The sequence below is a fragment of the Nomascus leucogenys genome, chromosome 5 (genome assembly GCF_006542625.1).
Source record: "Nomascus leucogenys isolate Asia chromosome 5, Asia_NLE_v1, whole genome shotgun sequence".
In the NCBI taxonomy this organism is placed as follows: domain Eukaryota; kingdom Metazoa; phylum Chordata; class Mammalia; order Primates; family Hylobatidae; genus Nomascus; species Nomascus leucogenys.
In genome coordinates this window covers 66,913,626-66,938,956 of record NC_044385.1, presented here as the reverse complement: position 1 = coordinate 66,938,956, position 25,331 = coordinate 66,913,626, and the positions used below count along the sequence as shown (strand labels likewise).

The 25,331-nt window shown below is 41.4% G+C and overlaps 1 protein-coding gene and 1 pseudogene across 1 annotated transcript in view; one reads left to right on the top strand and one right to left on the bottom strand.

The window, feature by feature from the left end:
* FOXO1 (forkhead box O1) overlaps window positions 1-25,331 on the top strand; it is a 114,262-nt gene that overhangs the window by 29,529 nt on the left and 59,402 nt on the right. The window lies entirely within an intron of this gene.
* Window positions 17,589-20,564, bottom strand: LOC105739771 (annotated as a pseudogene).

The following is a 25,331-nucleotide window of genomic DNA, read 5'->3' as shown; positions in this document are numbered from 1 at the left end:
GTTACAGAGGTGGTGCGCTGCCCTGGCCCCCTTCCTTCCATTTCAGAACTTCCAATGATGGTCTGAAGTTTCTACTGCCTTCAGTGCCTCATCACAGCATGAATACAGTGCCCATCCTTCTGATGACCGCTTCTCACCACTGTCGTAAGTGGGCATGTATTTTCCTAGGACCATTGCCACCTTCTGAAACCTTAGGCCCCCTCCTCCTCCCAGACTGCCTGTTTTGCTGCCTTTTTCATGAAGCTTCTTGTCTTGATTTCCTCCGCAGTTGAATGGGATTTCTCTGTTTCCTTTGATTCCCCCTTAACAGGTGTGCTCTCTCTTGGAACTTTTTGTGAGTTAGTCTCTCGCCCCCAAATCTCGTTGGACTGTAAGCTTTTAAGGGCAGAATTCTGTTTACTTTTCCTTTCTGGTCCCAGGAAACATCTTAATATAGTTTCTCACACACAATGGGAATGAAACAGACATTTAAAAATGACAAATTTTAGCTTTTTTTTTGTTGGAGAAGCAAAAATGTATTCTTTCATATAATGTCTTCCTTACATCACTTCAACATTCCTCTATAAGTTATCTCATTATGGTGATGATGGTGATACCAGAGGTTCTCATCTGGCTTGACATGTTTTTCTAGTGCAACCTTTTAAATTACTAGGTCCTTAAATTAAATGATCTGGTTCACTGCTGTCATTGTACTAAACTGACCCTAAACCAATCCTTGCTGTTCCTAAATTTAGAAATGGAAAGAACCTTCACAACATTCCAGCCTTTCTGCCACTGAAGTCAACTGACAGAAAAACCAAATTTCAAGAATTTTTTAAAATACAAAAACTTCTAAGTGGGTAGACATATCACTGTTAACTCAGTAGTGGACTGTTGGCAGTAAAATGTGTACAGCAACTTGCAAATGACCCTAAGTGTGGTGCCTCCAGTATCTTAGTGTCATCTGTAATACAGATAAACATGAACTCTTTCTGCAGTTCTGTATAGTATTGCTTATCTAAATAACTAGTTATTCCCATAAAGTGAGTAGTTGCTGAGGAAGTCAGTATAGTAGAGTGCGTAAGTGCTTCGGTTTGCCAGTCACACTGCCTGGGTGGAGTTCTGCCTTCAGTGCTTACCAGCTTTATCACTTGGGCAGGTGACCTCACTGTGCTGCTCTTTACTCGTGTGAAGAATGTAAATAGTAACTCTTACAGGTTGTTGTGAGAATTGAACAAAACCTAAAATGTGTTCTAGAGCAGTGTTTGCTGTGTAGGAAGTGTTTTATAAATGGTAGCTATTATCACTACTTTGGTGAAGTACAGATTATATATAGAAAGCAGAAAATAGAAGGCTGACATTTTTTGAGTTGGTTAAAATTTGATAGATAGGAAGATGTAAGGTTGAGGGTGAAATCCCAGCAGGACCTATTGTAACTTTTTTTTTTTTTTTTTTTGAGACGGAGTCTCACTCTGGTGCCCAGACTGGAGTGCAGTGGCATGATCTCGGCTCACTGCAACCTCCGCCTCCCAGGTTCTAGCTATTCTCCTGCCTCAGCCTCCTGAGTAGCTGGGACTACAGGCACATGTCACCATGCCCGGCTAATTTTTTGTATTTTTAGTAGAGAGGGGGTTTCACCATGTTAGCCAGGATGGCCTCGATCTCCTGACCTCCTGATCCGCCTGCCTTGGCACTCCCAAAGTGCTGAGATTGCAGACGTGAGCCACCGCGCTTGGCCATAAGCTTTTTACATGGGATCGATTGCCACTGCTACCAGAAAGGCTGTCACAGTGTTGAGTTGGGGTATCTTTCTGTCAAGTTTGAATCCAACCGTCCTCCACTTGTGAATGAAGTTCTTAATCTTCATGCCTCAGTTTCCTCATTTGTAAGTTGGCGCAATAATGATCAAGGGTTGTTATGAGAGCTACATAAATTAATAATACATAGTAAGGTGCCTAAAGAACAGTACCTAGCACGTAGTATTCAGGAAAAGTCATTGTTTATAATTACAGTAGTTTATTCAGCTTAGCACTTGTACTCCACCAGGTACTGTGCTAGGCTTCTTGTTATTTCATTCTTTTAAAAAAATATTACTATTATTTTTTGGCCAGGCGTGGTGGCTCACGCCTGTAATCCCAGCACTTCGGGAGGCCAAGGCGGGTGGATCACCTGAGGTCAGGAATTCGAGACCAGCCTGGCCAACATGGTGAAACCCCATCTCTACTGAAAATACAAAAATTAGCTGTGTGGTGATGCATGCCTGTAATCTCAGCTACTTGGGAGGCTGAGACGGGAGAATCATTTGAACCCAGGAGGTGGAGGTTGCAGTGAGCCGGGATTGTGCCACTGCACTCGAGCCTGGGCAACAAAGAGTGAAACTCCATCTCAAAAAAAAAAAAAAAGTTATTTTTTTTAAAAAATAGAAATGGGATCTTGGTATGTCGACCAGGCTGGTGTTGAACTCCTGGCCTCAAGCAATCCTCTCATCTTGGCCTCCCAGAGTGCTGAGATTACAGGCATGAGCCACTGGGCCCAGCTCATTATTTCATTCTTACAGTAGCCTTTCATGGTGTAAGTATCATCAACATTTTACAGGTCAGGAAATGGAGACCCAGAGAGGTAGAGGACCCTACCTTGTTTGAGGTTGTATAGCTCGTGTGGCAAAGGTTTAACAGACCCCGCGGTTTTTTTTTTGTTTGTTTATTTTTGAGATGGAATCTCACTCTGTGGCCCAGGTTGGAGTAGGGTGGTGAGATCTCAGTTCACTGCAACCTCCGCCTCCCAGGTTCAAGCGATTCTCCTGCCTCCTCCTCCCAAGTAGTTGGGACTACAGGTGTACCGCACCACTCCACGCCTGGCTAATTTTTGTATTTTTAGTACAGACAGGTTTCATCATGTTGGCCAGGTTGGTCTCGAACTCCCGACCTCAGGTGATCCGCCCGCCTCAGCCTCCCAAAGTGCTGGGATTAGAGGCATGAGCCACCGTGCCAGCTCCCACTGGTTTTTACAGATGTGTGCTACTGTGGGTCTGTCACATGCATGCATCTGGTCCCCAGGGAGGGGCAGCAGGTAGAGTACAGCTCATCCTGATGGCGGGGTCCTCTGTCACGCCCCAGAAGTGGGCAGGGCAGGCCCTCAGTGGAGGGGAGAGGACTCACTCTCCTCAGTGGTGTGCCTGACCGTCCAGAGGCCTTACCTGCACAAGGCATCAGCCTTATTGACTGTAGAGGGCAGTGATTAGAGGTGAGAAATTTAGCTTAAGGGATTGCCCAGACATGACATCTCAATTTTCCTCTCTAAAAATACTCTTCCAGACTCGTGGTAATGAAAATATTTTCATTGTAGTCTTAGCAGGGTATTTGTTTGACAAGCAGATTATAAAGCTGAGTAAAAGCAAAACTGACCAGGATGATGATATTTTGAAAACTGACTCAGTGATGTAAACAGTGCCTCTACCTGGTCCCCATGGATGCAGTATTAAACTGGAAATTAAGCCCTTAAAAGTCCTTAGCCTTCGTGGGTTAAAGGGTTCTTTATCAGGAACAGTTTTTTTTTTTTTTTTCCTAAATGTTAAAAGAAGCTTGTAATGATTCTGTGATGCTGCAGAATTACAGCATTACTTGTATACTTAGTAGCATACAGAAAAAAATTTATCTTAAATTTCCTCCTGTGTTTCTTCGTAGGAGGAATAAACAGTGAATGGGAGCCAGCATTTTTCAAAAATTTTTTTTGGTTGATGAAGAATTAGGTATTACGATTTCTTTGTCTGATATTTAATATTTTGTTTCAGGCAATAATGAACAATGCCATATGCCTTACCAGGTAGATTTTTATATAAATGATTGCTTATGAATTAGAAATGATACGAGTTGTGTTTAGAGGTTTAGATTTTAATGAACGATGCTAAATTGATGTTGAAATTGTAGAGGGTTGTTTGTTTTGTTTTTAAAAATTGGGGCCGGACACGGTGGCTCATGCCTGTAATCCCAGCATTTTGGGAGGCTGAGGTGGGTGGATCCACGAGGTCAGGAGTTCAAGACCAGCCTGGCCAACATGGTGAAACCCTGTCTCTACTAAAAATACAAAAATTAGCTGGGCGGGGTGGTGGGCACCTGTAATCCCAGCTACTTGGGGCTGAGGAAGGAGAATCGCTTGAGCCCAGGAGGTGGAGGTTGCAGTAAGCCGAGATTGCGCCACTGTGCCCAGCCTGGGCGACAGAGCAAGACTCCATCTAAAAAAAAAAAAAGTACTAAAGCCACCTTTGTTGCTTTCTTTTTTTGTTGTCGAGACAGGGTCTTGCCCTGCTGCCTAGGCTGGAATGCAGTGGCATGATGACGGCTCTACTACAGCCTTGGCCTCCCAGGCTGAAGTGATTGCCCTGCCTTAAGCCTCCCAGGTGCTTATTTTTAAATTTTTTTGTAGAAATGGGGTCGAACTGTGTTGCCCTAGCTCACTTTTCTTACTAATACACTTGTAGTGACTTAAATTGTGTGTATTCTGCAGCTTCTTAGGTTTGTGTTCAGTTTATTGAATGTGGGAGTGTTCATTTGTTAATGCCTAAGTGAGATTTGATATTGTCTATACAGCAAGGTATAATAATTTTATTTTCTTGTATGTAGTTGTGTGGATATGAACCAGTTAAATTGTTGAGTTCTCTGTTGCAGATTAGTCCAACACAAAGTAAGGCTTTTTGGTATCATTGGGAAAAACTAAAGAGACTTTGTCGTGGGCAGTTTTATTAGCAAAGGAAACTTCTTTACATTTTATTGTAAAATCACACAGTCTTGGTACCCTGTCATACACCTGTCATGTGGGCTAACAGTTTGATGTTGAAGAACTATTGTCAGTTATTAGATTGTAAAGTACCTCATCCAGAGAATAGGCATGAAACTTCCCATAATTCAGTTTCCAACCTTGATAGTGAGTGCTTTACTAGGTACAGTAATTTGTAAGTTTATTTTGATGAACCTGGGTGCTTGGCAAAATAGGAATAGCATGCATTTCTACTGATGTGTGCCTGTGGTGAGGAAAGTTGAGTTTCCATACTTGAGCATAAGGAGACTTGGGAATTCTTTCCTTGGCCATTTATAAAGTTACTGTGACTATGTATTTTTAGTATGAAATGGATAAAGAAATCTACATTCTACTTTTAATAATAGCTTTATTGAGATATAATTCACATAACAGTTTACCCACATAAAGAGTACAATTCAATAGTTTTTAGTGTATTTGCAAGAGTTTGGGCAACTATCACCACAATTTTCATTTTTATCATCCCTAAAGAAATCTACTGCCAGTCACTACCCATTCTTCCCATATCTCCCTAACCTGCATTTACTTTCTGTGTTTATAGATTTGCCTGTTCCGGACATTTTGTATAAATGGTATCGTGTTACAATATGTGATCTCCTTTGACTGGCTTCTTTCACTTAGCATAACATTTTCGAGGTTTATTCCCGTGGTAGCATGTATCAGTATCATTCCTTTTTATTACCAATTAATATGCCATTGTATGGAAATAGTATATTTTATTCATTTATCAGTTGATTTTAAATAATTTTAAAACCTTCCCACATTTCAAAATTATTGCTGTTATTAATAATATTGTGATTATTCATGTATAGTTTTTTTATGTGCGTATATGTATGTTTCATTTCTCTTGGTTTGGGTATATACCTAGGAATGAAATGGCTGGGCCATAAGAACTGTATGTTCGACCTTTTGAGGAACTGTCAAACTACTGAAAAGTGGCTGCACCATTTTACATTCCTACTATGAAAGATATGAGTATTCTCATCTCTCCACATCCTTGATGACACTTGTTATTGTCTTGTTTATTTTAGCCGTTCTAGTGGGTGTGAAGTGGTATCACTGTAATTTTGTTTTCCGTTTTTCTGATGCTAAATAATGTTAAGTATCTTTTTATATGCTTATTGGCTATTCGTATATCTTCTTTGGAGAGATATCTACTCAGATCCTTCGCCCTTTTTTTTTCTTTTTTTCTTTTCCTTTTTTTTTTGAGACGGAGTTTCGCTCTTGTGCAATGGCACAACTTCAGCTTGGGTTCAAGTGATTCTCCTGCTTCAGCCTCCCAAGTAGCTGGGATTACAGGCACGCACCACTATGCCCAGCTAATTTGTTTTTGTATTTTTAGTAGAGACGGGGGTTTCACCATGTTGGCCAGGCTGGTCTTGAACTCCTGACATCAGGTGATCCGCCCGCCTCAGCCTCCCAAAGTGCTGGGATTACAGGCATGAGCCACTGTGCCCGGCTCTTTTTTTTTTTTCTTTTCTTTTCTTTTTTTGAAATGGAGTCTTGCTCTGTCGCTCAGGCTGCAGTACAGTGGCACAATCTCAGCTCACTGCAACCTCCACCTCCCGGGCTCAAGAAATATTCGTGCCTCAGCCTCCCAAGTAGCTAGGATTACGGGTGCCCACCACCACCCCTGGCTAATTTTTGTGTTTTTAGTAGACATGGGATTTTGCCATGTTGTCCAGGCTGGTCTTGAACTCCAGGACTCAAGTGGTCCCTTTGCCCATTGTTAAATTGTGTTATTTGTCCTTTTAGTACTGAGTTTTAAGAATTCTTCATATATTCTAGGTACTAATCCCTTATATATATGACTTACAAATAATTGCTCCCATTCTGTGGGGTTTTTGTGTTTTGTTTTTGAGACGGAGTCTCGCTGTGTCACCCAGGCTGGAGTGCAGTGGCGTGATACTGGCTCACTGCCACCTCTGCCTCCCAGGTTCAAGCTATTCTCCTGCCTCAGCCTCCTGAGTAGCTGGGACTACAGGCATGTGCCATCACGCCTGGCTAATTTTTTGTATTTTTAGTAGAGATGGGGTTTCACCGTGTTAGCCAGGATGTCTCCATCTCCTGACCTCGTGATCCACCTGCCACGGCCTCCCAAAGTGCTGGGATTACAGTCATGAGCCACCGTGCCCGGCTGGGTTTTTTCTTTTTTTGGAGGTAGTGTCCTTATTTTTAAAAATTTTGTGGTAAAATATACATAAAATACACTATCTTAACCATTTTAAAACGTACTGTTCTGTGACATTAAGTACTTTCATTTTGTTGTGCCAACCCATTGTAATCACCATCCATCTTCAGAATTCTTTTCATCTTGCAAAACTGTAACTTTGTGTCTGTTAAACAATAACTTCACTTTTCCTCCTTCAGGCTTTTGACAGCCACCATTCTACTTTCTGTCTCTATGAATTTGACTACTTTAGGTCCTTTATGGGAGTGGAATCATACAGCATTTGTCCTTTTGTGACTGGTTTATTTCACTTAGCACAGCGTCTTCAAGGTCCATCCATGTTGTAACTTGTGTCCTACTCTATTCTATGTATATATCACATTTTGTTTATCCATTCATCCCTCAATGGGCACCTTTTGGGTGTTGTGAATGTTACTGCTGTGAATATGGATGTACAAACAGTGGTGGTGTCCTTTGAAGCAAAAATGTTTTTAATTTTGATGAAGTCCAAAGTATCTATTTTTTTTTCTTTTGTAGCCTGTGCTTTTGGTGTCATGTCTAAGAAACCATTGCCTAATTGAAGATCACAAAGATTTATCCCTATGTTTTCTTCTAAGAGTTTAATGTATTAGTTCTTACATTTAGGTCTTTGATTCTTTTGAGTTGGTTTTGGTATATGCCATGAGGTCACAGTCATAGTTTATGGAATGGCAGCCCTAAACTTAAGCTCTAGTTGTTAGTCTGCTTTGGTTATGCTGAAAAGTTGCAGCATAAATACTTTTCGCAGGGATCCCTCCTCCACAATGCTGCCACTCCACCCTGCAGGACCCTAAGTCCAGCCTCTCTTGGCCCTGAATGATTGAGAACTCTGGAACAAAGACCTTGGCAATAATGTTTTTATATCCATTTCATTTTTCCTCATTGGTCATAATGGCTTTATTCTTTCTCACTTATCCACTCCACAACATAATTTATGTTAGGTGGAAAATTCCCCCTAACTTAAGTAAGTCTCTTTGGGGTGGGAAAAGCCTCACCTGTGTGGAGGCATTGCCCCTTGATTCTTGGTTTCTGAACCACATTCCTGCAGAGTGGTGCCCTGCGGGAATCTTGGTATTATACTTTAAGGCAACTTCCTTCCCATTTAAGAAATTAAAAAGATTTAAACAAAGAAAAATGACAGAGTGGTGTCGAGGAGTGGTGTTGGCAAAGCTCGTAGTCTTCACAGTATGGGAAGGGAAGAATAGTTTTAGGCTCTTTCCCTATTTGCCAGGCCTGTCATTAAGTGACAGGCTTTTCCTGGTTTTTCCTTTTTTTTTTTTTTTTTTTTGAGAAGTCTTGTTCCCTCGCCCAGGCCGGAGTGCAGTGGCGCGATCTCGGCCCACCCCAACCTTCACCTCCTGAGTTCAAGCAATTATCCTGCCTCAGCCTCCCGAGTAGCTGGGATTACAGGCGCGCGCCACTGCACCCGGCTACATTTTTGTATTTTTAGTGGACACGGGGTTTCACCATGTTGGCCAGACTGGTCTTCAACTCCTGATCTCAGGTAATACGCCACCTTGGCCACCCAGTGTGCTAGGATTACAGGCGTGAGCTACCGCACCATGCTGGTTTTTCCATGTTGACAAATGATTTTTGCTTTTCAGTGGGAACAAAAAGAAGAACAAAAGCAAACAGCCCCAGGCTGTTTAGAAGGGTCCCCTTGGCTTGCCCTGTGTATAAACTACACCGAGATTTTCTGTATAATCAGAGATTCTCAAGAGTTTCAGTTCCCCTTGCTGTTTAAATTAGCAGGACTTGAATTCCTAGAACAAAATGCCTAGCATTGTGGCAGGACTGGAGTTCCTGGTTTAGCTACTTATATTTTAAACCTCTTTCCCTTATTTTTTGGACATAGGAAGGTAGAAGATACAATACTATCAATTTTTTTTGAAGTGGTGGGCATTATTTTGTAAATTAAAAATGTTAGATGTAATGTAGTTAAAGGTTCCTATCACTTGACTGCTGAGCACAAGAAAAGCACAAACCAGGCTACTTGTTGTAGGTCCTCTGGTTTCAGAATGATTTATGCTCACTTTACTAGCACATATTTAGTTGCCTTGAACCTTTTCAACTGTAGCTTCCTCTTACAGAACACAATGCCCCACAAGGAAACTTTGAATCTGTGGTCTCCTCCCAGGTTTTAGCCGAAGCCCACAACCCACCGAGCATGTGAAGCAAGGGCCATTGGTGGATGGGTCTTATGTCCATATACAGGTTGAATATTCCTAATCTGAAAATCTAAAATCCTAAATGCTCCAAAATCTGAAACTTCTTGAGTGGCAACATGATGCCCAAAGGAAATGCTCAGTGGAGGATTTTGGATTTTTGGATTAGGGATGCTTAACTGGTGAGTTTAATGCAAATGTTCCAAAATCTGAAAAAATCCGAAGTCCGAAATGCTTCTGGTTCCAATCATTTTGGATAAGGGATAGTTATTCTGCACTTGATATATCTCTAGAAGTTGTGAAATCTTAGGCAGTTCAAAAGTCATGTTGTTTGGCCTGGTGCAGTGGCTCACGCCTGTGATCCCAGCACCTTGGGAGGCCGAGGCAGGCAGATCACCTGAGGTTGGGAGTTAAAGACCAGCCTGATCAACATGGAGAAACCCCGTTTCTACTAAAAATACAAAATTAGCTGGGCGTGGTGGCGCATGCCTGTAATCCCAGCTACTCGGGAGGCTGAGGCAGGAGAATAGCTTGAACCCTGGAGGCGGAGGTTGCAGTGGGCTGAGATTGCGCCACTGCACTCCAGCCTGGGCAACAAGAGTGAAACTCCGTCTTAAAAAGAAAAGAAAAGAAAAGGAAAGTCATGTTGTTTTAACTATTCTTTGCCATTTGTTGGTTGGGCCACTTCAACCATTGTAATCTAATCCTAGTTTGATCCATTGTTGAATTCAAGTATTGAGGTCTTAGGATGAATGAGCAAGGCTTTGGGCTGGCACATAAAGGTGGGACACCCACAGGTCCTGCTCTTGGGGAGTTTAGGTAAGTGTATTTTATTCCCGAGATACACTTGTAAAAATATACATGGTAGGCCATAGGTGGTCTCACAGTTTGTCTGTAGTAGTACAGTTACTGTTTGGTTCAGGGGAGTGAGAGGTGAGTCTGTTTCAGAGCAGGTGCCTAGGGGACAACTTGGGGAGGAAAGTTGAGCCTGCAGGGCTTTGGATGCGTGAAGTTAATGATTCCCAGTAGTGTTTTGTATTATTTCAAAGTACTTCTATACCACTGTTACCTCCTGCCAGGTCTCATCTGCTTCTGTCAGTAGGTTGGCCATGTCCCCATTTCACAGATGAGGAAACTCGACTTTGAGCCTGTGGCTTGGTGCAACTGAGATTTGGGTCTAGATCGTATGAGTCGATTCCACTATACATTTTCTAGGAAGTGGTAGTAGCATGAACAAAAAAGCTGAAGAGGACAGACTCAGATGGCATGGTGAGTTCTTTGGGATTGGGGAGGGGAAGGGTGAAAAGTGCAGAAAGGGATGAGGGGGTTGTAAAGTGACAAGGTTTGTCCAGACAAGTTGCGAGAGTGCCCGGGAAGACTGAAACCCTTACAGGGGTGTGTGTGTGTGTGTGTGTGTGTGTAAACAGTTCTGTTGAGGAATAGCTGATGTATAATCTGCACATATTTAGAATGTACAGTTTGGTAAGTTTTGACATGTGTATACTTGTGAAACATCACCACGCTCGAGAATGAACATTATTCATCACCCTGGAAAGTTTACTCCTGCCCCCAAGAAGGGCTTTTTGAAAAAAATTTTTATTTTGAAATTTTTTCAAGTGGTAAGTTTGAAGAATAAAAAAAAACTTTTATGTACCCTTTACCCAGATTCACCAGTTTTTGACATTTTGATAATTTGCTTGCATCCTTTATGTATGTATATATGTATACATGTGTATATGTCTATATTTATAGGTACATAGGTTTGTGCACACACACGGTTCCCCTGCCAACCCAGTCAAGGGTAGCTTTTATGAGTGGTGATGCTGTATTCCTTAATGCTTCAATGTGTATTTCCAGAGAACAAGAATAGTCTCTTATGGATCTTTAGTACAGCATTCACATTCAGGAAAGTTACTGTTGTTTCTTTTTTTTTTTTTTTTGAGCCAGAGTCTCACTCTGTTGCCCAGGCTGGAGTGCAATGGCACGATCTTGGCTCACTGCAACCTCTGCCTACCGGGTTCAAACGATTCTCCTGTCTCAGCTTCCCGAGTAGCTGGGATTACAGGCACCTGCCACCACGCCTGGCTAATTTTGGTATTTTTAGTAGAGATGGGGTTTCACCATGCTGGCCAGGCTGGTCTCGAACTCCTGACCTCAGATGACCTGCCCACCTTGGCCTCCCAAAGTGCTGGGATTACAGGCATGAGCCACCACGCTCGGCCAGGAAAATTATAGTTAATACAGTATTTTTTATTTCATGTTCTAGTTTTGTCAGTTTCCTAATAATCTTCTTAATAGCAAGGACATTTTTCTCCTCATACAGAATCCATTACAGGGTTATACAGTGCATTTGAGCATTACCTTTCTTGAGTTACCTTTGCTTTGAACATTTCCTCAGCATTTCTCAGTCTTTCATGCCATTGACACCTTGGAAGAAACCAGACCAACTATTTTTAAAGTGTCCAAGGGTTTTGAGGTTTTAGCAGGTGTGTGAGTGTGATTTATCTGGGTTTGGGAAAAATGAACAGTTGTGAGTGAGGTGGATACAGGTGGTGGGGAGGAAGTTAGAGGCAGTGGCCTTTGTGCTCTGATTCCCACAGGCTTAGGTTGGTGGAAGCCATGGTTGGGAGAATTGTTGGTAAAATTGCTTGGATAGGGATGGACCTGGAAAAGAAGCAAAGGTGATTGCAGGGTTCTAATGCTTCTGTTCTGGAAAATTAAATAAAGAGCAAGGAGGTTTAAAGATAAAACTGGGAAAGGGCTGTTTTATGTCCAGGAATTGTTATGCATACATTTCTTCTTTCTGCACACTGTGATAGCCCTGATGGTAACTACTTAGAAAAAAGGTTGTGAAATTTTAGGAGTTTGGGACCCAGTGGCCAGATTGAAATTCAGTGCATGTAGGGCAGTTGCCAATAAAGTCACCCTTGGGTACTTGTTCATAGCTTTAGATGGAGGAATGTTTGTTCTCTAGCTTTAAGGAATTGAGACTGGTATCATCGGGGCAGTGTCTCATGGACCTAGTTTAGGGAAGTTCATGGGCCAGTGTCTTTGCAAGTGAAACTAGGCATCTTTCCAATGAGAGAGCATATGGAGACGTTCACTTTAAGGACGGGTTTTGAAAGGGGAGGTATTGGTGGAACTTAACCAACTTTGTTATGTAGGCTAGTTATCATTTCTGTAGGTGTGTAACAGTTTATCAAGTGCAAGGAGTTACCTCTGAATCTTCTATATAGAAAAGAAAATTGAGGCATGTTTAGTAACGTGCAGTAACCTCTGGAATGCAAAAATGCATCTGTACTTTCTTTTATGAAGTCTGAGTCGAGAACATTTCAGTGTGGGGCATGAACTGTCTCACCAGTAGGACAGCTTTAGAAGTCTTTAGGCTTTCAGTGTTGTGAACTGTTTATCACTTACATTAAAACATCACAACTGAACCGCCTGAGACCAGCGCTCTTACTTGGTTGCTTTGTCAGGAGACTTGTGAATATTGAATCCTTTAAAGTTTTTACGATGTTTTGAGAAGTGGAATTAGTTAAAAATATATCCAGTTTTCAGAATGTCTGCTGGCTAGGATTTGTTATTCTGTTGTTCTATTTAAATAGAATATGTCATAATTAGATGTTTTCTTAAATAGCCTTAGGTTTTAAATAAAAAGTAAGGCTGGGCATGGTGGTTCACACCTGTAATCCCAGCACTTTGGGAGGCTGAGGTGGGAGGTTGGTTTGATCCCAGGAGTTCATGACCAGCCTGGGCAACATAGCAAGACCTTGACTCAAAAAATAAATAAAATAAGATAAAATGTAGTGAAGACAAAGACGACTTTATCCTGGTCCCTGGTCAGGGACCTGGTTCATAATTTAAAACTCTCTTGTTTGAATTTAAGAATCTATAAAGTAGGATTGATAAACTGTACTGCCTTGGATTGCTTTTGAAAATGTGTGTGCCAAGGCCTGCTTTCACATGGTAAGAGGAAAGTCATTACCTATCATATGCCATGTTTTCCTCTAACTTATACCTAAAATATTTTAGAGTACTTATTGCCTTATGTAAAATTACAAGATCACATAATCACATTCCCACCCTGTAGAAAATTAAACTTTTTTTTTTTTTTTAAAGTGAAAGCAAGTTTATTAAAATAAGGGAATAAAGAATGGCTACTCCAAAGGCAGAGCAGCCTAGACTCTCTTTGTAATTGAGTCTAAGCTAGTGGAGAATGGATTGTTGTTAAAAAAAAAAAAACACTGTTTTATAGCAGAATTTTCTACCGGGCCACATACGAATTTTCTGCTCTTGCTGTCTTGAGTGTTAAATTGTGGATACTTACACTGAGCAGTACTTAGAATTTGCTGGATTTACTGAAAAGTAATCCATCAGCATTGGAGACCACAAGTAGTATAAAATTGTTGATACCCATATTTATGTTTATTTTCTTTAGGTGGAGAAAGAGACCCTTGAGTTAGAGTTTTTGGATGATGAATTTAGTACTTAATCATTAGTATATTTGTGCATGTCATATTCTAGGTCATAATAAATTATCAACATGCCACATTTGTGGTAGTTAGATAATGCTTTTATTTCCTCTTTTTTCCCCACTTTGAATCCAGATCAACATAATATGTTAATTTGTGTTTTTCTCAACTCAGTGTGGTAATTCTATTGCATTGAAGCGTTAGGCACTTTTGTCTTCACTAATAATCCACTTAATCTCTCACAGTAAAAAGTACTTTCATTTCTACTGACTTACATTTATCCAATCAAAACTTTATGTATTACTAGACTTTTTGTTACTTTTACCTAGCATCCAAAACTATGTTTTATGATTGGTTGGCAGAGAGCTGTAGAAAACAGATTTTAATATTGCAATGTATATTGTTAAATTTTCTATCTAATGGATTGCCAGAAATATTGTTATATACATAAAAAACTATATGCATAATTCCCAGTGAGACAGTTACTTTCATTACTCGAAATACTCTCATTGAAAATTGTAATTCCATGTTCCATTACATGCTTACCAAAAATGATTCCAGGTTGGGGGAGTTGTTGATTCCATATACTCTGAAAATTTCTAAAAAAATAATTTGAGTGGACTTGATAAACTTTAAAAAGTATTAAATTCCTATGCAGTGTCATCTGTCACCTCCCCCCGCCAAGTTGCCTGGCTAGCCACCGTTTGATTTATGATGAGATGAATGCTCTGGCCCTGGCGTTCCCACCCCACCCCCTTTAGTCAGAGTGCTGTTCTTATCATATGGTATGAATCAGAACTGATCACTTATAACGCATGTTATAAGTGATTGGGTAAGATAGGCAAGCACAATTTTTAGATGTTATAAAGCAAAGCATTGCTGCAATTTCTGGGTAAGTTTTCATGAAACTCCTGTAGTAACATATTTCTCTTTACTCTTAGGAATGTCCTGAGTGATCTTTTTTTTTATTTTTTTAAGCAGTATTAGTTTTTAACAGCTTTGATCACATTCCTGGGCTGTTTTCTGTTGGTGGTACTATCAGGCTATGATATGATAATAGTCCCCAGGTGCATGAAATCTTAGAATTGGGATTAGGCCACATATCTCCTTTTGGCTTCTTGTGGAGAGGTTCATCTAGGCTTTGTTTATCTCCAGAGATTAGGAGTCTTTTATTTCTTATTTTTATTCATTGAGACAATCTCACACTGAGGCTGAAGAACAGTGGTTTGATCACAGCTCATTACAGCCTCAAACTCCTGGGCTGAAGCCATCCTCCCACCTCAGCTTCCCAAGTAGCTGGGACTACAGGCGTGCGCCACTGTGCCTGGCTAATTTAAAAAAAAAAAAAAAAAAAAAAAAAAAAAAAAAATTTTTTTTTTTCTTTTTTTAAGAGATGGTGTCTCACTTTGTTGCCCAGGCTGGTCTCAAACTCCTCCTGCCTCAGCTTCTCAAAGTGTTGGGATTACAGGTGTGAGCCACCATGCCTGGCCTGGGGAACTTCTTGACCATGGTCCCCAGAACTGGACCCCTTTCTCATTATGGGATGCGCTCTGATTTATCAATGTCCTTCTTAAAGTGTGTTAATAAAGAACTTATCTAGTTCTCTAGATATAGTGTGGCCAGTTTTGAGTGTAGTGAGACTTCAATTTCCTGTGATCTGGAAATTGTACATTTGTTAATGCAGCCTAAGACTATCACACCTTTTTGTCACTTACAGTGGTTCATATGACACTGTCAGCAAACATTTCTGTGCCTGTCTCCAAACACATTTCCCCATTAAAAAGAAAAAAAACTGTTGAACTTCCAATTTTATGTTGATTTTTAAACCCAGCATTCTAACTTGTCAGTGTAATTTAATTCTGTTGTTGATTTTATTGCTTATTTTATTTCTTCTTGTTGGCAAGTTTACCGATCTGTCTTCTGGGTTGTCATGTGATACACACAGACGTAAATGCAGAGGAAAAAAGTTGATTTTCATAATAGTCAGCAACAGTAATAACTAATGCCCCACGTGGTCCCCCGTGTCACTTTTGAAAAAAAAAGCCTTTGTTCATAGAGCAGCCTTACCAAGGGATAAATGTTTTATGGCCTGGAGAGAAATGCATCTCAATATAATGGCTGTGTTATTTTTTAGAAGCCAATTTTGTTTTTCTTTCCCCTTCAACTGTATTCCATTTTTTTTTTAAACATTCCCATTGGATAACTTAGAGAAAGGTGAATAAATGCAAATCAGGTGGTTTTGTTTTGATTTAGTAGTACCTTTGATAAAAGGAATTGATTCTGCTGAGAATTCGGCTGTACAAGTGTGTCGTCATAGCAGACTTGCAGTCATAAAATGATTGGCATGGGCTTAAACCTTTGAATCACACCCTGGAAGCAGATAATACCTTAAGGAATCTCTTGTCTGGAGTTGTTTCTTACTTACAGAGCAGGACACTCTCCTTCTTCCATGCTTACTTATAGTGATCCTTAGGGAATGGGCAAAATAGGAGTAAACTTGGAAAATAATTTTTAGGGGATTGGAGTCTGAGAAATAATGATAAAAAATAGTTTAACTTTGAAAAACCATGTTATGCCAGGCATAGAGCTGTGTGCTTTCTGTGTACTATCTCATCATGACAAGCCTGAAGCAAGTCATTTTTAGCCCCATTTTACACAGGCTCAGGCAATGGTGGAATTATGTCGAGCAGGCAGGAGGCTTGGTGATTTTTGTTTGGATTTTCTTTGGCTTGAGAAAGACAGATTTGCCTTTTGCCAGAAAAGAAACTCCCTCGGTGAGCTAGCACTTCAAAGTTGATGTCTCAGAATGTCATGGAGATGCAGCCAGTTCACCTGAAGGTAGTGGTGGTGGTTAAATAAACATCTCTGTAAGTCTAGCTCGTCCTACAGTTGGGAAATCTGAGATTTTTTTGTTTGTTTGTTTTAATGTTTATTGGTAGAAATAGATCATCAATGCATACTTTGTGTTTATATAAACTGCATTCTGTTAAAGGTTTTTGTTTTCATTGGAGATTTTTGGCCTCCAAGTGAACTTAACATATTATCTATGTAATCGATTCTTTATAGACTTTTTTTTTTTTAGATTTTAAAACTAAATTTGAGAAACCATGCATATTGTATACCTTATTTAATAATCCAAATAATTGTTTGCACTTTCAAAAAAGTTAGAAAAAGGCTGAACACAAGTTAAATAACCTGTATGTCCTAAATTTTCCATTACTGAATAAATACTTGTTCAGTATTATATATTGCTTGCTTTCTAATAAGTCAGATTGTCAGAGATGTTTCAGTAAATTATCTCTATATTAAAATTATATCTGAATCCCCTTTCTCTCTGAGATGATCTTGCCAGTATTAAACATTGTGCCATATGCAATATTAGCCCAAAAGCTTAAATAAGAACCAAACTTGTAGACTGAATATTTTAACCTTAAAATTATATACCTATATATGCATATATGGTATGCTGTATATTAAATTTAACATTTCAAATAACATGTATAGCAAACATTCAGCCAAATACTCTTTCATGAAAAGGTATTATTCTTAAAAAGTTAATGAAAAGCTTATTTAGATAGAAATGTCTAGACATAAGTACTAAGCCTATGAAACTTGAAAGTCTGCTGTGCCATTAAGAAAAAGAAGATTAGTTTTTAACCTATTGAATTGTGCAGATACAAAAGTGCTTTTAGCATGACAAAATTACCAAAATAAAAACATTTTAGAGGTTATTTTGTTCTAGCAATGTTAATTATTTTGTGTTTCTGGATAATTTAACATTTGTATTTTAAATTTTATATAAATTTCCTCTTTATAACAAGTTTTAAAAAGTTCAAACTATATATAATCTGTTGTTTTTCATCCCAGTTAGCTCATCACAAGTAACTCAGCAAAACAATGCTTGAACATTCAGTTCTGCTAAAATACATTATTTGAGTAGATCTCATCACTTTACCCATAGTTTGCTATGTTGGACCCTAAAACAGGCTGCTGACAGATCGGACAAGTGAAATTCTCTGAGAGCCATCGGTCAGTACAATGAATATGAAATTCATGCCTGCAAGGTAATTGCCTGAGCTTGTTTCCAGTTATGTAGTCACTGATACAAACACTACAGATTTTACCTAGTTCACTATCAATACTGTTATGCTCTAGCGCCGGGTGGAAAGATTGTCAGTCTGCTCTTTGGTTAAATCATGTATTCAGGTGGGCATGGTGGCTCTTGCCTGTAATCCTAGCACTTTGGGAGGCCGAAGCAGGTGGATCGCCTGAGGTCAGGAGTTCAAGACCAGCCTGGCCAACATGGTAAAACCCCATGTCTACCAAAATACAAAAATCAGCCAGGCATGATGGCGGGTTCCTGTAATCCCAGCTACTCGGGAGGCTGAGATGGGAGAATAGCTTGAACCTGGGAGAGGGTGATTGCAGTGAGCCAAGATCGCATCACTGCACTGCAGCGTGGGTGGCTGAGTGAGACTCCATCTCAAAAAAAAAAAAAAAAAAAAAAAAAGCAAGGGGAAGAATAGGTAGTGTTCCAGTTTGACTAAATCATTTGAATTTTGCAACTACATGCTTACCCCTATTGTCACTGTTTCAGGTATGAGGCTGGGTGGTCTCATTTACACCATGCATTTCAGTGCTGTCTCCTTGGGCCTGCCTGTCTTGAGAGGAACCTTCCCTGTGCTGGCTCCTGTCAGTAACTGTACCTAAGTTACTCAGTTCTGAGTGCATCTCTGGTAAATGCTGACCATTTCTCTGAAGCTCTGACTTGGAGAACCAGAGCTTCTCTCTAATGGTTGAACCCTCCATTAGAGTACTAGGTTCTCCAAACCCAGTCATAATCTGCCTTAAGATTGACCGAAGAGCCACTGATGATGGCTCAACAAGCTCATTCTCAGAAATCCTAGGAAGAATTATGGTACTAACATAGGTTTGAATACGTGACCGCTCTAAACGAGAAATGATTCGGCAGAAGCCCCCACTATTGCTTTGAATAGTGACTGTATTTTCTGTTAGCCCTATTCTGGATGAGTTCTCTTTGCAATACTGTCCTGATCTCTATTTTCTCCGGGATCCTTCTCACTTGAAGGTCCAGTGTGATTGTTGGATGTTGTCGTACAGCAGTTGAGGATCTGCTGGATTCTTCTTCTTCTTCTGTTATTCTTGACATAAGTCTTGAATTAGAGAATGGGGTATATGCAGTACCTCTGTGTTCTCTATCTTGCTCTAAAAAGACTTGAGTTATACCTCACCTCCTAACAGATCTAGTGGTTTGCTGTATTGGTCTACTTTCCCTTTGTGAATTATGATAAACAGTGCCACTCTTTCTCTGAATTGGTGAACGGCATCGGCTGCTGAAAGTAGATCTTATTGGCCCTAACCTTTGGTTTGTATTTCTCACCGTAACATTACATCTAGCCCCATTTTTTTTTTTTTTTTTTTTTTTTTTTTTGAGATAGAGTCTCGCTCTGTCACCCAGGCTGGAGTGCAGTGGCGCGATCTCGGCTCACTGCAAGCTCCGCCTCCCGGGTTCATGCCATTCTCCTGCCTCAGCCTCTCCGAGTAGCTGGGACTACAGGCGCCCGCCACCACGCCCGGCTGATTTTTTGTATTTTTAGTAGAGACGGGGTTTCACCGTGTTAGCCAGGATGGTCTCGATCTCCTGACCTCGTGATCCACCCGCCTCGGCCTCCCAAAGTGCTGGGATTACAAGCGTGAGCCACCGCGCCCGGCCTACATCTAGCCCCATTTTCCCAAACATGTGCTGCGTTAAACCGTTGTGCCTCCCTTTGCCTGAGTTCGCTGCCACCCGACTGGTTTGTGTGACTACTGAGATTAATGCATGAAGCACTAGCTCTGGGAATGCCAGCTGATCCCCTAGTTCCATTTCTTAATCTTCCCAATGTTGAGAAAGATCCTTCAGCTGAATTTTTCCCCCTTGAAGCAAGCCTAGTCCTTAGAACGTTGGAACTACCACCATTGAAATTCACTGAGGTTTGGCTTCTTGTTCGCCTAGCCACAGGACTAGTTGACCTTTGTTACCTATTTGTGGTATGATCTCTGTTACTATCTGAAAGTGGAATGTTTGTATAATCTCCATGAATTTCAGATCCTCTATTTTCATGATTTATGTGGATTTCCAAACTAAACCGAAACTCTCCACTGTTCGAGTTTGTTCGACTCACAGCTCTCCAGTTTTGATTCCCATTTTGTCCACTTTGAGTTGCATTTCCTGTGCCCCGAAAGGTGTTCAACTATGCTAGAAGAGAATATTCATTTGAACTTTCTCTGGTGACTTCTGAGTCTCTGTAATTTGTTCCATTTGTTTATTTTATTTTATTTTTTTGAGATGGAGTTTCACTCTTGTTGCCTAGGCTGGAGTGCAATGGCATGATCTCGGCTCACTGCAAACTCCACCTCCCAGATTCAAGCAATTCTCCTGCCTCAGCCTCCAGAGTAGCTGGGATTACAGGCATGCGCCACCACGTCCGGCTAATTTTTTATATCTATTTAGTAGAGATGGGGTTTCACCATGTTGGCCAGGTTGGTCTTGAACTCCTGACCTCGTGATCCACCCACTCAGCCTCCCAAAGTGCTGGGATTACAGGCATGAGCCACCGCGCCCGGCCAGTTTGTTCCATTTCTCAAGTCAGGCTGAGATGCTAGTTGTTTGTTGACCCCATCTAACCACTGTTGCAGTTCTTCTGATGTTATTTCTCTAGGGGAGCCTAAAAGATTATGGTCTCTCATAAGCCGATAATCTTCATCATTGAGTTCATTAATAAACAGCTAATAGGCCTCTTCTCTGTGGAGATGCTCTTGCTGCCATCTTCTCCCATTTTCACAATGATTATGGTCTTGAGATAAGGTTTCTTCACCACCACCATCTGATCTAGATCTAGACTGATTCATCCTGAGATTGCTGGCTTTCTTATTTTCCTTTCAACATGCTTTTAATATATGCCATGGTATCCATCCTTCAATTGTTTGTGCCTTTTTGGAGAGCTGTCCATCTCATCCCAACTCAAATCCAGGCCTGTTGGTCTTCAGGGTTGTTAGTTTTAACTACTGTACTGTTCTTGGTTTCATAACTCTGCTGTTCAGTAAAATAACAATTATTGTCCTCTCTGCCCTCATCACCTGGCTTAGCCAAATCATCCACCAGAATACAATCCCGTTCTGTGGAACAGCTCTTGAGAGCTTGGAAGAAGAAAGACGAGTGGTTATTTTAATATGAATTGGTGGTATTCTACATGTACATTTAAAGTTTTCGGGGCTGGGTGTCATGGCTCACGCCTGTAATCCCAGCTCTTGGAGGGGAGTGTAGGGTGAGATGGGTGGATCTCTTGAGTCCAGGAGTTTGAAACCAGCCTGGGCAACATGGTGAAACCCCTTCTCTACAAAAATTAGCAGGGTGTGTGGCGTATGCCTGTTGTCCCAGCTACTCTGGGTGCTGAGGTGGGAGGATCACTTGAGCCTGGGAGGCAGGGTTGCAGTGAGCCGAGATTGCGCCACTGCACTCCAGCCTGGGTGACAGAGCTGGGACCATGTCTCAAAAAAAAAAAAGTTTTCAGGTCTTATACTAGTCTAGCAGAAATATCTAGAATGGCAGATGATGTGATTTTGGCAAGCGTGTCACATGTTGATTTCTGTTTTGCCAGTGAATGCATCAGGCCTGAGGTATGTGTGGGATCTGGACTTCTCCATTTCTTGTTTCTAATCACCTGAGGCTTGCACTCTGGAGCTTTTCCTTGTCTTCAGAGAATTTCCAGTGTGATACATCTCATTTGTTGTATTACAAACAATGTACAGAACACTTAATGCTTTCATTGGTTTGGAATCTCTGAAATTAAAAAGGAAATACCATGTTAGTTTTTGCCTTCTTATTTATTGTTCAACATTGTTACTTAAATCTTTTTTCCTATTTTCAGGTCATTTTTTTCCCCCCACCATGTTTGGTATTCTTTCTATCCACCTGTTCCTTCACCCAAATATAGTTAGGAGAGGAGTGCTGACCTATTAAGGCTTGTATACTGTGGCTCTGTGTTCTATTAGATGAGACTGAGTTCCTTTTCTGGCTCCTAGATGCTGGGGACAGAATGTGAGTTCTGATATGATTTCCCACCCTTCTCTCTTTTAGTAGTAAACATTCTTAGTAACCTTTCACCTTTCTTTTTTTTTTTTTTTTGAGACAGAGTTTTGCTCTTGTTGCCCAGGCTGGAGTGCAGTGGCGCGACCGCAGCCTCCGCCTCCCAGGTTCAAGCGATTCTCCTGCCTCAGCCTCCCAAGTAGCTGGTATTACAGGCATGCGCCACCATGTCCGGCTAATTTTGTATTTTTAGTAGAGACGGGGCTTCTCCATGTTGGTCAGGCTGGTCTCGAACTCCTGACCTCAGGTGATCTGTCCGCCTTGGCCTCCCAAAGTGCTGGGATTGCAGGTGTGAGCCACCGTGCCCGGCCTTTCACCTTTGTTATTGGTCAAGGATAGATTGTTCCCTAAACTGTAATTTCTCTTCTGTTATCCCATTAGAAATTCATGCAGAAATTAATACTTTGGTATTGTATTTAAACATATCTGTTCAGTTATTTCTATTTGGAGTGACTTGGATCCAGTAGGGCGGGTGTGGGCAGGTTTTGTATGTATTCACATGTTAGCATAAAGATTCTAAAGCATGAGGGCTTTCCATTGGAAAAGGAGCCCCGGGAAGCTCACTGGAAGTGAGTTGCAGTAGAGCGTTGTTTCCTGGTTCCTTGCTCCTTTCTCCATCTGTCCCTTTTGCTCTGGCTCCGGATCTAGACTGCCATGTAGTGCCAGTTTTTGTTTTCATTCCTTGGTCTGCTTCAGGTCTTAATTTTATTCTGCCTTCTTCCCTCCACACCCCTTGCATGCAGCCTCACAAATCAACTCTGTCCTAAGCAGAGAAACACAACTTCGTCTCCCTCTTGTATTTCAGTCTTGCTCTGCCCTATAGTAGCTTCTGATACCTCCAGCAATAAATAAAATTGCTCATAATGGCCTTTTCAGGCCACTCCCGCTGCTGCTACCTGTGAGTTTACCGATGGGCTTCTCATTCTTCTCCACATGCGTTTGGCCCTCCACGCATCCTCTTCTTCTGAAATCCTTTTTCCTGTCTTGTTCATTAGATGAGCATCGTCTCATCCTTCAGACTCATTTCCTTTACAGAACTTTTCAGAGTACCTGTTTTAGTTCTTGTCTTTTAAATTTTTCTCTGTCCTTCATACATCTTTAAACATTAATCCCTTTGCAGCACTCTCTGACTTAATTTTTTGTTGTGTGCCAGGGTATGCAATGTTCTTTTTTTGCGTTTTAATTTTTTTCATTTTAAAAAAAAACCCTCCTTACTATCATTCCCAGATATTCTTGTCTCAGCTAAAGATACTTGTTTTTCATTTTGAATAAATATTCCAAGTAACTAAAGCTCTTTCAAATTTAGGAAGAAGGCGTTTTTCCTTTCCCTTCCTATCCCACATCCGGTTTATCAGCAGTGCTGTCATCTTGATCTTCAAAATATATCAAGGTTCCTTTACTTCTTATCCCTTCCACTTCTGTGTCTGGTTCAAGCCCCTGTAGTTTCTCTGCAGGTTGGTTGCTCTGTCTCCTAACTGCTTTTCTTGCGTCTGTCCTTTCTTCTGTTGCAGCCTGTACTCAGCAAGGCCAGATGGATCCTCTGCTCCAGACTTCCCCTGGCTGCCTACCTCCCTCAGCATGAAAGCTGAGGTTCCCGCAGCAGCCTGCAAGGCCCTTTATTACAGCCCAGCCCTCCTGACCTCATTTTCCTCTCTTTCATGTCTCTCTGGTCACTTGGCCTCCTTTCACGTCATGCATCCTTCTGCCTCGGGGCTTTGGCACCATCCTTTGCCTCTCTTTGGAACACTCTTCCCCAGCTGTCTGCCTGGCTACTTCCTTCACCTCACCTCGCTCACTCAGATGTCACCTTTTCAAAGCAATCTTCTTGACCTCATTGTTGATAATCACAGCCTCCCCACATGCCTGGTATATGCCATGCACCATCCCCTCTGCTGTATGTATGTATGTATGTATGTATGTATGTATGTATGTATGTATGTATTTGAGATGGAGTCTCACTCTTTCGCCCAGGCTAAAGTGCAGTGGTGCGATCTTGGCTCACCGCAACCTCCCCCTCCTGGGTTCAAGCGGTTCTCCTGCCTCAGCTTCCCGAGTAGCTGGGATTACAGGTGTGCACCACTATGCCCGGCTAAATTGTATTTTTAGTAGAGATGGGGGTTCACCATGTTGGCCAGTCTGGTCTCCCAACTCCTGACCTCAGGTGATCCGCCTGCCTCGGCCTCCCAAAGTGCTAGGATTACAGGCGTGAGCCACTGCGTCTGGCCCCCTCTGCTTTATTTGTAGTAGCACTTGTTGCCACCTAACCCCAGTGTGTATTCTTGTCCATCTCCCCCACCATAGAGCACAGGCTCCATAAGGACATGCATCCTCTGTTTTGTTCATTCTTTTGAACCCACATGGTGGTAGGTGCTCAGTGGTTGTTTGCTACATGAATGTGCATTTTATCTACCTCTGCATTCACTGTTTGCTTTTCTGCCTTACTGGAGTGATGGGAGTGATCATTGGGAACTTCTGTTTTTTTGCTTACCACCTATGCCATGTCTTCTGGAGCTTGGCAAAGACCTCCTCTTACTGTGTACATTGATTTGCCTCCTAGCTACTTCAGCATGATTTTCAAGCTAGGAAGGGATGAGCCTTTCAGGAGAAGCTTTATAACAAAGTGTGTTAAATAACTGGCCTTATTTTATACACAGTTTAAATCCAGCAGTCCCTGGATGAGGATTTGAGAGTTGTTTAAATAGTCTGAGTGTTTCAGAGGCTGAGGGGTTGGAAGGCTGGCCACCAGATAAGGGGAGCATCACTATCCTTGTGCTTTCTTCTCTGCAGGGCCAAGAGATCTTCCACTGTGCAGTGTGAGAAAGTTGCTGGCATTGTTCTCAGTAACAAAATCTTCTACGTGAAGATTTCCTGTCCCCTCAGTTCCTTAGTTTTCCTCTTTACAAAATGAAATGTCATTGACCATGTTTTCAGGCCGCTTACAACTCCAGTGACCTTGAGTCCTGTAGGTCCCTCTTGCTAAGTAGAATGTTCAGATGGATTAAATATGGTGCTGTTGTGTTGCAGAATCACACTTTGAAAAGAGGTCCTATTCCCTGCAGTGTTCTTGACTTTCTGAAGAGGACTGAGCTCATAGTCAGCATGTTTCTTGGTGGTTAAACATATCTAGCTTTAAAATTTCCAGCTGCTAGAGGAGACGAAGATGATGAGAAGCAAGCACACAGCAAACTGTTTGGCTTTTAGATGCATCCTGGCCTGGCCGGGTGGACTTGCACAGAACTGCTGGTGCCAGGTTAGTTCCCTGGGACTTTTCCAACATTTGTCTCTGTATTGAGTTTTGTCCTTATTCCTGAAATAGAGTAGCCACTGAAATCAGGAACCAGAACTGCTGGAAAATACCTTTGGAAACCACTGTGTTGCATGGTAGAGGAAAGGCAACTGCCAGTAGTTAAAATACTGGGTTGGGTGCTAGTTTTTTCACCCTTTATTTTTTCTCTTTAAAGAGAGGTCTGATTTACTTTCTTCTGTCTGTTAAAGCTCTTCACAGGCTCTTAGAAGAACAAGCCATTTAATGGTACTAGCCATGA